This window comes from Lutjanus erythropterus, chromosome 18, assembly GCF_056507025.1.
Source record: "Lutjanus erythropterus isolate fLutEry1 chromosome 18, fLutEry1.hap2, whole genome shotgun sequence".
In the NCBI taxonomy this organism is placed as follows: Eukaryota; Metazoa; Chordata; class Actinopteri; order Lutjaniformes; family Lutjanidae; genus Lutjanus; species Lutjanus erythropterus.
Window position 1 is genome coordinate 4877112 of NC_139334.1, and position 13306 is coordinate 4890417.

Here is a 13306-nt window from a genome sequence, read left to right on the forward strand (position 1 = left end):
AATACTACTACTACCTCATTTATTCATTGCTATTGTCCATTATGAAGCAAAAAGCCAGACGTTAGCTTATAAACACAAGGAAAGGAAAAAATAGCTTGGCTTCATAAATCACATTATATCTTAATCTTAAAAATCCGTACAAAAAATGTGTAAACATGTCAGATTGTAGTTTGAAGGAACCTTGTTTCAGTCTTCGCTAACTTAAGCTAAATGACTCCTAACTGGCTACATGCACAGATATGAGAGTGATGTACATCCTCTCATCTAACTCTTGACAAGAAAGTGAATAAAGTGTTTCCCAAAATGTCAAACTATTCCCTTAAGCCACTTGTAATTTGCCTACTATCTAGGGAACTTTGGTGCGAGGTCATTTTGTGACTTTCAGAATCTGACTTTTACTCATTTAATCATTGCTACAAACCACTTTGCCCTTTTCTTCTTCCCTTTGCTAATTGAAAAATTGACATTTAGTATGCATTGTGTTAATTAAGACAGTGATTTGTTTCTTTAATACAGTGGTCCTCAATCCTGTCCTGAGGACCCTCAGTGCTGCTGGTTATCTATCTTCTTACCAGGTGGTTAATTGCTGTTAATTACATTCACCTGGCATTGCAGGTGTCAATCAGCGCCTCATTAGGTGGTTGGAATAAAAAACAGCACGACTGCGTGGAACCACAGGAAGGAAAACCGCTGCTTTGGAAAAGCAAGTGAGGAAAAACAAACTGAAAAGGTTATTTCTGCTAAAGTGGGTCAGTCAATGAGTTTGTGCACTTTTGAAATAGCTTGAAGATACACAATCAATAGAATATCTCATTAATTTGAGTTGTGCATTCATCTAACTTTCAAAGGATGGTGAGGTTAGAGCTGGCAAAGTTCAAACAAACTGGAGGTAATTAGTGTAGCCTTTTTGTGACGTTTCATGGTGTTTGCACTTGCAGTTACAGTATGTAGTAAATTGGCTGGTAATAACGTTCCCCTGTGCATTCCCTGTGTGTCATTCATCTGTGACAAATGAGCTCTAGAGATTCAGTAGTCATGTTTAATTTGTTGTCTCGATTCACTGAGGTGAGTATTTTCCTCACATTTAATTTCATAACACTTTGTTATATCCCACCCAGTGTGAAAAACATTGGCATGGTTGACTACATTTTTTAGGCTGATACTGATATCAATATTTGGGAATTAAAAAAAAATCAGATGATAATTGTGAATTTAACATGAACACAAAACATTTTGGTGCAGGTGGATTTTTTTTTAAAACTGTGACCATGACACATATTGAGCACTTGCAAAATCAGCCATATAATCTAAACAGAGTTTAAATCTCGTATTTCAGATCTGGATTTTCACCTTCCAGATGAAGCCTCTCCTCTTGTTTCTCTCTCCATCTGTGTGTGTTTGTTCCCATCTCCCATCTGTGTGAATGCTGTGCTTGAGCTCTGCCTCTTACATAAAATTACAGCCCAGACAATCAGGATGACAAAATTCTAGATAGATTGCAAATAAATATGAAAAATTAGGATACAGAAGGGCTTCAAGCAACTTCAAACACAAACAAACAAGAGGTAACCGCTGGCTTACTCCAGACAACCAGGTTGCAACGGAGTAACATCCATTCACTGATTTTTGAACTATGTTTCTTGACACCTGATGAATAATAAGTCTAATATTCGCTCTCCACCAACTCCAGGGAGCTCTTTAGCTGTTCCCCAATTCTCCAATATGTTCACTAGCTTGTTGCTAACTTTATCAGTCTTCTGTTTGGTGCTACAGAAAGGGAACGTAGAACTGCCTGTTGCACCTGGAAAGACAAGAAGACCAAAACAATGAGCTGAAGGATGTTAGCAACCTCTGTGGAGTTGAGAGCTGAGGGGAAGTGGATGATAATCCTCTGTAGGTTTGTCGCTAAGAGCATCCCCTTTCCCATGCACACAGTCATTTGATCCATTGTTAATATAAACATGTTAATTAGTGCAGCTTTAAACACATAATTTTACCAATTAGTACGAGGGTTGAAATTAAAGCTTTAAGCCCTCTGTAGCTAAAGGCTGCCTATGTCTCTAACTGTACATTTCAAGACTATGTGTGAATCCCACTGTTACATACATTAGCTATATAAATCCCATGTTCCACAGTCAAGTTTTGAGTGTGTGCTCACACTGGAAAAATGTGCATACTAAAAACTGCCTGAGTGTGCCGTTGTTTCACAGTCCAATACACAAAGGAAATGAATAAACCTCTCAGAGCTGCAAAAAAAACATAAATTAATTGGAGTTGGTGGTGAGACAGCGACAGAAATATCGAGGAAAACAAAAGTACAAAACTGTAAAGATGTTTTTGTTTTCTTTTTTTTGCATACTTACTGCAAAAACAGTATGGCAATTAGCATGTGGTGCATATACTGTATGCAGTTAGTATGTATGAAAGAATTAGGACACAGTAATTATCCCAGTAGGCTTAAAATAACAGAAGAAACCCTCTGAGATATAATTCAAAGAGTGATCCCCTCCTTGTAGTTGGTGCACAAGACATTTACAGCAGCTGAGCAAAAAGTTGTAGCAGTTAGTCAAAAATGAAGAAAAGGCGGTGCGAAAGCATATTATGTTGTCTGTCAAAGTCTTAAGGATTATCCAACCTCCAGGCCACTGGTGCTCTATAAGAACTTCAACAACATTATTGCTGCCTTGTGGAAAAAGTATGGATACCCTTCAAAACATGGCCTTGTTTTAGGAGATGTATGTTTTTTCCTTCCAGTACCAGTATGTCAATGAGTGCTTTTGATTGTGCATGAGTGCACTCAGTACGTATTTATTATGGTGTGTCCCCAGAGGGAGGCCCTAACCTTCACACAATTGTAGAGTACTTATTTGTTTGCCTTTATTGGAATAGATTGATGAAATAATGTATTTAAATCTACAGACATTCATCATACTTAAACCCAGTTCGGCTTTTTAATCATACCAAGTAGCTGGATTAGCAAATTAGCTGTCTGCCTACACAGCCTGCTAATTAGCCTGGCTAGCTAAGGTAAACATTGGATATTATATCATATTATCATTACATTAAAATGTCAGTCAGAATCTATATTTCAAGGTAAGGCAAGGTAGTTCCAGGTGACAGAAGTTCTGGATTTCGAAATAAAGGATTCAAAAGTAAAAATTCAAACTGCTGAGTATTTAACGTTGCAGCTACAATCTTGTTTTGGCAACTCAATGATTGACATAAGTGTATAAGGCAAATGGTGAAAATGTTGTGAAAATGCAGCTGTTTTTCTTGTCCTTCTTCTGTTATATTTCCAGTAGATTGCGGTACTGTGGAAAAAAAAAAAGTAGTTCTGACTGACAGAAGCTCGATTTCAGGGTTTTGAATTTTAAAATACAGGCATCTGGATTTCAAAAGAAAAAAAAAACGCCAGTGACATACATTATGTACATTAGGTTGCTGTTATACTGGCTAGCTATCTTAATATTGTATATCATCTTAATTCAAATATCTACCAGAATTCTTTTCTTCTGTCTCTTTTATGGATCCACTCAAAGCAAAGTGCTCAATCTTTCAGGGAGCGTTGGTAGATATGATCTTGATAAGTTTTTTTGTCTAATTGGAGAGCTATATTTTAGAACGCAGCAGTGAGTCGGCAACGTTGCTGTCCAAAGCTACTTTTGTCCTCTACAGCCTTGTTTTGACCTTGGTGAGTCAATATTGATGTAGGCGAATAAGGAAAATGCTGCAAATGTTAGTGTAACTGGTCTTCTTCGTCCTCTGTTATATTTTTGGTAGATTTTGGTGTTGTGGAAAAAGTAGTTCAGATTGAGAGCAGTTCTGGAAGTAAAAGATTCTTGATTTCAAAATAAGGAATTCAAAAGTAAAAAGTAAAACTGCTGAGTATTTATTTAACATTCAAAATGAAATGAAATCGTAAAAAACACCAAAAGCAGACCTTAAATGCAAAGATATCTTTTGAACCAGGTTTGCAGAGAAACACACAAACCACTCTCCAGTTACATGAGCAGGATAGGATGACTTTCACTGAGTGTGGTGAGGCACAGAGACAGGCAAATAAAATGCTTACAGTCCAAACCAGGAATCCTCTCTATTTTCTGGTGTTCTCCAGTAAGTTAAAGCTACAAGTGTTTGACGACATTCACATTTTTCTGCTGCTTGTTTTTTTAATGCCTCCAGTACTTTGCAGTCAGTTGCTGCCTTTGTGCACTTGGCTTGCGTTCACCAACTGATGCAGCCTCCAACTATTCAACGCCCACCTCGGAGCCACTTGTCACTTTTTCATGGCTGTTATCGCTCAGTTAATTTCCCAAACAAGTGCATTTGTGCAAGACTGTATAAAGGATTGTGTTGTGTGACTTTCATGTGCACAATAAATTGGCTTTTTTTTCTTTAATTGCTCCTCTGAGGCGTACACAAGACAGAATTTAGCTGGAGTTACACAACTACAGCTGAAATTATACAATATTTTGAGCATAACTCAGGATAATGAACAGTTGTGGTAATTATAAACACTGCCGTGGAGTGTTGCAATATGGAAAGGAAGGCTAAATAAGGGTTATTTTATTTTTTATGTTCATTTTAGTGTCTCGTTGTCTTCTAAACACATTTTCACTGCAGACAAAACATTTAAAAGCTTTAAATTTGCTAGTTATCATGACATTATGACTATGTGCTGCATATTTTATTAACATTAGGCTCCATCTGTGTGCTCCCATGTCATTCCATTAATGACCTGTTTATTGCTCTGTGGTCTGAATACTCATCCTGTGATCACTGTCTCCGTACTCTCATTTACCAAGTATTGGTGGTAAAATGATTTCATTACTTGTGTCGAACACCCAGCCGCTTGTTATTGCAGACCCTCACCGGGTTTTTTGCTGCTCTCTCCTGACTAATTTGCCTCCCACATCACAGTAAAAAGGAGGAGAGGTTGCAGTGTTCCTTGCAGGTGCTGTGAAGTAACAGGGCGCTTGACCAGTGATAAAGCGGTTAATATTCCTGCCTCCTATGCTAAGCAGACACTTTATCCTCCACCTTCTAACACCCTGCCTCTCTTTCCCTATAGGCTAAGTCTTAAAATTGTACAGCTGTGCAGCAAAACAAACATATTTTAAGCTTTAGGGTCATTGCAAATTCTGGCATTAATAAAACATGCAGTACATGGTTTTATGTTTGTTTTCTTGTGTTGTAGAGGTTGTTTTCATCTACATTTAATGTCCTATTACAGACTATAAACCTAATCACTCCAACTCCAACTGCAGCTTCTGCTTTTATTCCTACACACTTATGTTCAGCCGTTCTGGAGTATAGTAAAGAAAGGAGGTTCACACAATAACAGCTCTAACTAAAAGAGTGCATTCAGTAGAGTGCAGCTCTCTGCCACGCAGTATGAGCCCCTTTGTAATCACCAACATTTCAATCAACAGCTGTTATTAAATTGAATATTTTTGTCCGTAATTGTAACAAATTACAATTACGTTTATTTTTTAGTTTAAGTGCATGTGACTAGTTACACGTAAGTAGCTTCTGTCCAACACTGTTGTTATCCTGTTAGAGATATGTGTGAAAATGCGTCATAATTAGTGTGTGAATTCTTGAGTTATGGTCAAAAATGTGTTTTGTAAGGTCACAGTGTTCGGATCCTTTGACCACCACAATCTAAACCCTATCTTGACGTCACATACGCAGTAATATGGTGGGCAAAAATAAATGTTTGGTTTAAAATTTTTTGTTAACTCACTTTCAGCATATTGATTTTTTGCGTACATGTAATTTGTCATATGGTATACACATTCATATGTGTGTGTATATATATATATACATATATATATATATATATATATATATATATATATATATATATATATATATATATATATATGTAGTCAGATGATTAGCTTAGCTTAGCATTAAGACTGGAAGCAGGGAAACAGCTGGTCTGGCTGTGTTCAAAGGTAAAGCAATCCTATCCTCCTATCAGGATCAGTGACTGCCTGTAGTCTCCTGGTCTCGCTGGTTGCCTGGCAACCTCATGACAAGACTCCAGACAGAAACTGCCCTCAGCCAAGAAATAGTGCCAGCATGTAATCCCCAGTAACACCACAATTTGTCATCTTTACACATCGGTTTTGGAAAAAATGAAACGAACAAGATATGTCATGTGTTAATTAGTGAGCTATGGAGTCAGGTTTTTTTTTTAACCTTTGGAAAGATCCAGACTAGCTGTCGCCCTTTTTTCCTGGTCTTGTTGCTAAGCTAATGACATTAGAGTTGTATTCGTGATCTCATCTGCCTCTCTGCAAGAAAAGAAGTAAGTGTATTTTACAAAATATCTAACTATTCCTTTAAAACAAAAGTCAGCACCTCAGAGCCATGAAAATGATTTCTTATGAGTGTACAGTATTCATCTGTTACTAAATGTCAAATAATATTGGAGTTTTCACTGAAAAGTAAGCCAGACTAAACCAAACATCTCTGTGCTGTGTATTTACTTTGGAGGTTGACCTTTAAGCAGGTTTCTGACTGCGATACACAACCTGACTCAACCCCCGGACGGAACATCAGCACATCAGCTGGAGGTGCTGCTGTTTAAAGTGGAGCTGTCACACAACCCTGCATGACACCTGAGGCCTTATGCAAGTCCACTGTAGTTCTGAAACCCACCAGGAGGCTGGTCAGGCGTCAACCAGGGACGTGAAGCTACGTCAGTGAAGGGCAGATGGACTGGTGGAAGATGTAAGGTTTATGTAACTTTCCCTCTTTTTGCCTCAGTGCTTACAGTTACTGATGCATATTGACGGTTTCAAAATGTCCACAAGAGAAGGAGTGAATTCCCTGGAATGTTCCTACGAGCTACCCAAGATGTGTCTGTGAGCAGAGCCTTGTTAATACCAGAGGATATCATGTACTGAGCGCCTCGCCATGACACCAACATTGTGCACCCAGCGTCATCACAGGGCTCACTCAGGCACAGAACACCTTTGGCGCGATGAAATCAAGATGGCATGATTGTTTTCTTCAAGGCCACGGAGGTGAGACCAAATGGTGTGCCTTCTGTCCCCGTTGTTTCTGCCTCTCTGCACAACCTCTGCGTGAGTACAGGCGACATTTCTGATCTAAGCCAGATGCTTATGACCCCGAGGCTCTGCCGCCACCGGGCTCTTGGATGGTGGAGGTGAGTTGGGTTGAGTTGAGGGACCGTCCTTCAGCATGTCACTTAGATCTTTTAAATTAGGTTTAAAACTTCCTCTGCTTTTCAAGTCACACAAGAAGTACTTACTTAAGTTTTCCTGATTCCTCTATTGTACTTAAACAATCCATGCCCTACATTGTTACCTTATTTTTCTGTATTTTCTGGTCTTAAAAAGCAAAACATACATGAGCTTATTGCTCCAACACCAGAAAAACAGATCAGTATCACATTATAACATGAAAAGTTTGCTGTTATAACAATACACTTTTCATGTTATAACAATATATTTTCACATTATTACCACATACAAACTTAGCAGCTTATAACAAGGAACTTTTCTTGTTATGGCAATACAGGGGAGAGCAGGGACAAAAGTGTAGAGGGGAAACATGGATCTTTTCTGTTGTAATACAGAAGTTGGGAACATGCCATGTACACACACATCAACGATTCCACAGCTGAAAATTAGCCTGATTCGATCAGTTTTTCAGAGTTGAAGTTAGGGTTAGAACTAAAAACAGATTTTGTACTTGGAAAGTTTCTTCTTTCTCAAACTTTTTACAGCATGTATCTCCTCAGAAAATCTTTAGCTTTCTAAGTACCAGCTTAACCCGTTTTCACCATTTTGGGCCTTTTATGTTCAGCTCTAAGTGCTTTCGTAGCTTCTAACAGAATCTTTATGGTTTGAAATTTAGTTTTTCTCCTGTGTCGCTGTTTGTACTTTCAGGTATCTGCATTATTTTACCGTTTCATATTCGCTTTCAGCTGTGTCAACATCATGTTAAGTTACTGCTGACGAAACCCCTGAAGGAAAATATTTGTGCTGCTTCGTAATAAATGCATTTAAATAACAAAACAACAGAGGATTTTTATTGTGAAGAACTTAAGCAAACAGTGTGTTTATCCCAGAGATGTATATGAACAGTTTATCCACTGCTTTACAGCCGCTCAGTTTGAGCCTCCTCAAGCACATCTTCAAGTAAAAGACACAACTTAAAGCAGGTAGTCCTGTTGTAATGGACATGCAAACCCCTGCAGTGCTGGGCTGATGGGCTGAGTCAAACCAAGTCAAGCCAGGCCAGCTGTGTGTATGGAAAAGGACCATTTGTTTGCACTGTGGACGCTTCACCAGTGCTTCTTGTCATCCACTTCATTTTCAACATGATTGCTCAAAATATCCTCCTCCTGATCCACACTTTTCCTGTTTAGATCCATGATTACAGGGTCTCTTACCATCTTGCTATCACAGTTTAGCTTGTAACTGCCAGTAATCATGGATGATATGTGCATGCAATGTGCATGATTGTGACTGTACAGCAGGCTGATATTGCAGCAGAACGATGGAAAAGATAAAACAGTATACATCTACAACAAATCACACACAAGAACAAAGTTACAGTACACAACAGCAAATAAGCCAAAGAGATGAACAGAAGAGACAACATTTATTAACATTTATGGCTCTTAAAATGAACAATATATAAATGGAGTGTGGCAGGCAGTGAGACAGTCAGGCACTAAACTCAAACTTCAAACTTCAGATTGTGTTTTCAGAGCAGCAGGTTTTTGTTTTCAGGATAACGGGCTTAACTTCACATCAACAGACAACAAACAACTTACTGGATACTCATTTATCCAAATTAAAATATATAGATATATATTGTTATGACATGAAAAACATTGTTATAAGAAACTTTTTAAGTTATTATTTCACTGTGTTTTTCTTTTTTTTTTTTAAACTACATACATTTTCTACCTGTGGTGATAAAATGTTTAACTTAATCTGGTAAACAATGAAACTGCATATTGCGTATGGCACAATAGCACAATAATTTTCAAGTTCAAACACACACACACACTATTATATAGCTAAATTTTAAATATGAAAATGCATCTTGGGGTTTTGTTTGTCTCTTTACATTCTCACATTTGTTGGCTTTGAGTGTTTTTTCCTAAGCCTGTCTCCCTAACAGTCTGCTGCAAAGTGGCTGCAGGCAGCAAACCGATATTAATAATTGCAGGTATTAATTCAGGACAAATTAGATGATTGCAAAAGTGACTTTTACTTCATAAGGCATAATTAGTGTCACACAGATCTGGCAGTGTGTGCTCCTCATTTATGAAAGGCCTGTCAGTCACAAATTATGTTTACAGTCTCCTCAGCTGACCTTTCTGAGTTGGGTTAGGAAAAAAGAAAACTGAAATGTCATGTACCCTATGTTTTAATCACTCGAGATATTACTACAGTGAAATAATATTTCCTGTTTATCAATCCAAAATGTCAAAATGCAAGTCGCTTATAATTATAGCCTTGCCTCCGTCATTATTTGCCATCAATCAAGAAAAGTATTCTGGCAGGAGTCTGCAATTGTGCAGACATGAGTAGAATAAACTGCTTTGTCATTAACTAAGTGGGCTGTGAAATGAAAAAGGAGGTAATGTTTGGTTATTTAGACATTTACCACTCAATCTCCACAGTTCTCAGGATCCTGCTGGTTTTTATTGTAATCTTTAATTAGGTGCTGATTTCCAGCTGGTACAGCAGGTGAATTTAATTAACTAACCAATAAGGTAGACAGAAGAGAATTCATGTGAACTCCTACCAAACATTAACTGAGGGTATCATATATCCTTTTTTTTTTTTATTAAACTGTTTTACAAAGAACCACACAAGTAAATCTTTGGAAGAGTTCATTTGTGTATAGATGAATGTTCCTGACCATTTTTACTGCTATTTCCACATCACTTTATATTATCTTAATGCAGGTTATTGCCAAAATAAACATTTTAAATACTTATAAATGAGAAAGACAAAGCCTGTAAGCTGACTTAACAGGCCATGTCACTGATTTTATTTCCTCTCACTGGGAAAACAATAAAGGACATTTTAGCCTGTTTCATAAATGAGATAAAATAAGTGGTTGTAACAACTCTGGAAGGTTGAGACTCAGGTGCAGAGAACACACAGGAGGCAGAGTGAGGTTCAAACAAAAATCACTGTCTTTACTAGAGTCCAAAAGGCAAACAAAAGGAGACAGGAAAAAAGGCACAAAACTAAAATCCCATAAACAGGTGAAGTCCAAACAAAACCATGGAGCCTAACACAGCAAAAGCTAGAAGCAGCATCACTGACAACAAAGACAATCTGGCAGACATGTGGAGCTGGTGGGGGTATAAATACACAGGGATGGCAAGGAGGGTAATCAGGGGCAGGTGAGTAAGTGGCCTCAGGTGTGGTTGATGAGAGGCGGGAAAACACAGGAAACTGAAAAGACACAAGAGGTAGCGTTACAAAATAAAATAAAAGGAAATAACACGATGAAAACCAGAATGTTACAGTGGTGGAATTAACAGGTTCTCACGTTTTAAATGATTTATAAAAGGTTTACTGCAGATATAAATCTTAAATTTGCAGAAATTCTTCCACAGATTTATTTATTTGGTGACCCAAATAAAATCTCCTGTGACCCACCTACGGGCCACGACCCAGGAAAACACCAACAAACAAGACGAAACATTCTACAGCAGCATTTCACAAATATGGTAGGGAGACATATGAGGAGACATATGGCAGTAAAATGCACGCCGATGCAATTCATTCAATAGCTGTCATGATTATCTCTCAACACCAATGTCTACATCCTAGTGACACTAGATGAAAGGTCAGGGGTCACCAAAAACACTGGGCATCATCCTCTGGGGACCATAAATCGTGGCAAGCTGCCATCGAATACTTGCTTGTTTAAACACTGCCATCCCTTGAGCAAGATTAAAATATGAAAAAAGTAAACAAGAAGTTGTTGTCTGTTAGAAAAACAGGAAAAATCTGTCTAGCAGTACAGCAAGAGGAGTGACCTGCAGGCCATCAGCTCATCTGTATACAGTGTGTTTCTTACCATGACAAACATTTCAGTTCAAACAGGCTTCTATAGACAAATCTTACTTTGTAAAACAAAACTCAGACACTCACAGACATAGAAAATACAGCAAATAACAGAAATATTCTTTGCCTTCTAATGTACTCCATTCAGCATATACCTCACTGCAGTTTTAATTGATTTTCTGTATTGCAGAGACGTTTCCACGGGGAACTAAGTGATTGCTACCAGTGTCAAAGCATTTGACAATAGACTGTTTTCTCTGATTTACACCGCTGGAACCTCATTTAAGATCTGCAAGTTAAATCAAAGAATTGTCTTGAAAGGAAAAAAGCTAATGGAGGGATTAATTCCTCTCATTTAATGTGATTGTTTTGTTTTTCCTTTTTTTAATTGGGTTGTTTCAGTGATATTCAATCCATCAAATTAAATGTTTTCATGGAGCCTGGTAAATTTAATACCAGTTAATGTAATTAAGAGTTGCTGTACAACAGAAAAGCTGAGACGAGGACAATGCATCAAACCGGGAGAGGAAATATTTGATGTTAACGTCATGAGTAATGGCAGAGTAATGAATTATGGAGCAGAAAAAAAGTGTGACTAGCTACAGACGTTTTAGGTTATGCTTTATTTCTTCCTCAGCATGGTTGTCATAGATGCCAGAACTGTGTCTCTTCCTCTTTGGTCTCTGGTTCTGTCTTTACTGCTTCTATTTTGGTCTCCCTCTCAGTCCAAAGTGTCAGGCGGCGCAGGAGGGGAGTGGCAAGCCAGTCTTTCACCACAGGGAGAGGAACGGAGTGCTCGGTTGTCTAGCCAGAACCCCATAGAGACATTAGCCCCACAGGTACATGCTAATGAAGACAGCGGAATCAATATTCCTGCCATCTTCCCCACAGCGACACACACACACACACACACTGTTGTATTCCTGTACTTGTGAGGACCTCCCACTGACTACACTTAGTCCTCGGTCTCACACCAAGGTGAAGTACACCCGTGATTACACTGTTAAATATCATCACACTTTTTGGTGAATCTAATCTGCTTTCTATACTTCAGTTAGCTAATTCTCCACATTTCCCAGAATGCAATTTGGGAACCCACATGCATTTTTGTCTGGGAAGAGGAAGGAATGGGCTGACATTTTATGAAATACACTTTTTTTGCTTTCTTGCAGAGAAATAATTTTGGTGTCAGTGGTTCTCAAACTGAGGGGCGCTCCCCCTGGAGGGGAACTGACCCACTGCAGGAGGGGAATGGATGACCAGGGGAAATATATGGAATGAAACTATGTTGAATTAGTATGATATATGAATGGAGAAAAAATTATTAGTTGTTAATTATGCATCCAAATCCAAATGCTATCTTCAGGAAGTTGGTCGAATTTGCTCATTATTATTCAGCACACAGCACAAATTTAACTGCTCTGAGTATTTCCACCAAAATGAACTGGTTCAGAACACCTGAAAAGTTGGTCCCCACCTGGAACCAAAGAAATAGCAGGTTTTCCTTGGGAACCAAAGTGGGCGTGTCATATTCTACCGCTTCCATGTGCATTCTGCAATGCCCTCTTAATCATATAAGAATATTAAATCAACTTGATGCTTTAAAGACACAACAATTGCATTGCCAATGAAGATTAATATGATATCTCATAAAAAACATCCCGTTTGGATGGATGTTTGGATTGGTTGAAGGTGAACAGATACAGATAATGTCTCTCTGCACCTCTACTGTTAACGATTGGAGAAAATTGCGTGGGGTTGTGAACTTTTTTCAACTTCTTGCCAGAAAAAAAAAATGAGAATCACTGTTCTATATGAAGCTACAACCAGGGAACAGTTAGCTTAGCTTGAAGGACTGGAAACAGGAGGAGACAGCTATCGCCAAAGCTCACTATTTAACATCTTATATCTTGTGTAACTCTCAGTGAAAACACATTTTGAAAGGTTTTTTTTCTCTTTAGATTTTGAATTAATTTTTTAATTAATTAATTATGTGGGTTATGTTAGTCTTTATGCTAAGCTAAGCTAAGGTCTCTTGCTTCATGATTAATGAACAGGCAAGAGACTCTTGACTATAAAAAGTTTATAGTCATATAGCTTATGAACAATAAGTGAATTTCAGGCATTTTTTTTAATGTCTTATGGATGGATTGCAGTCTCGTCTGTCGAGGATACTGTCTGTGAATAAATTTGTATCACTGCCTCTGGTATCACTTCAGTCATTT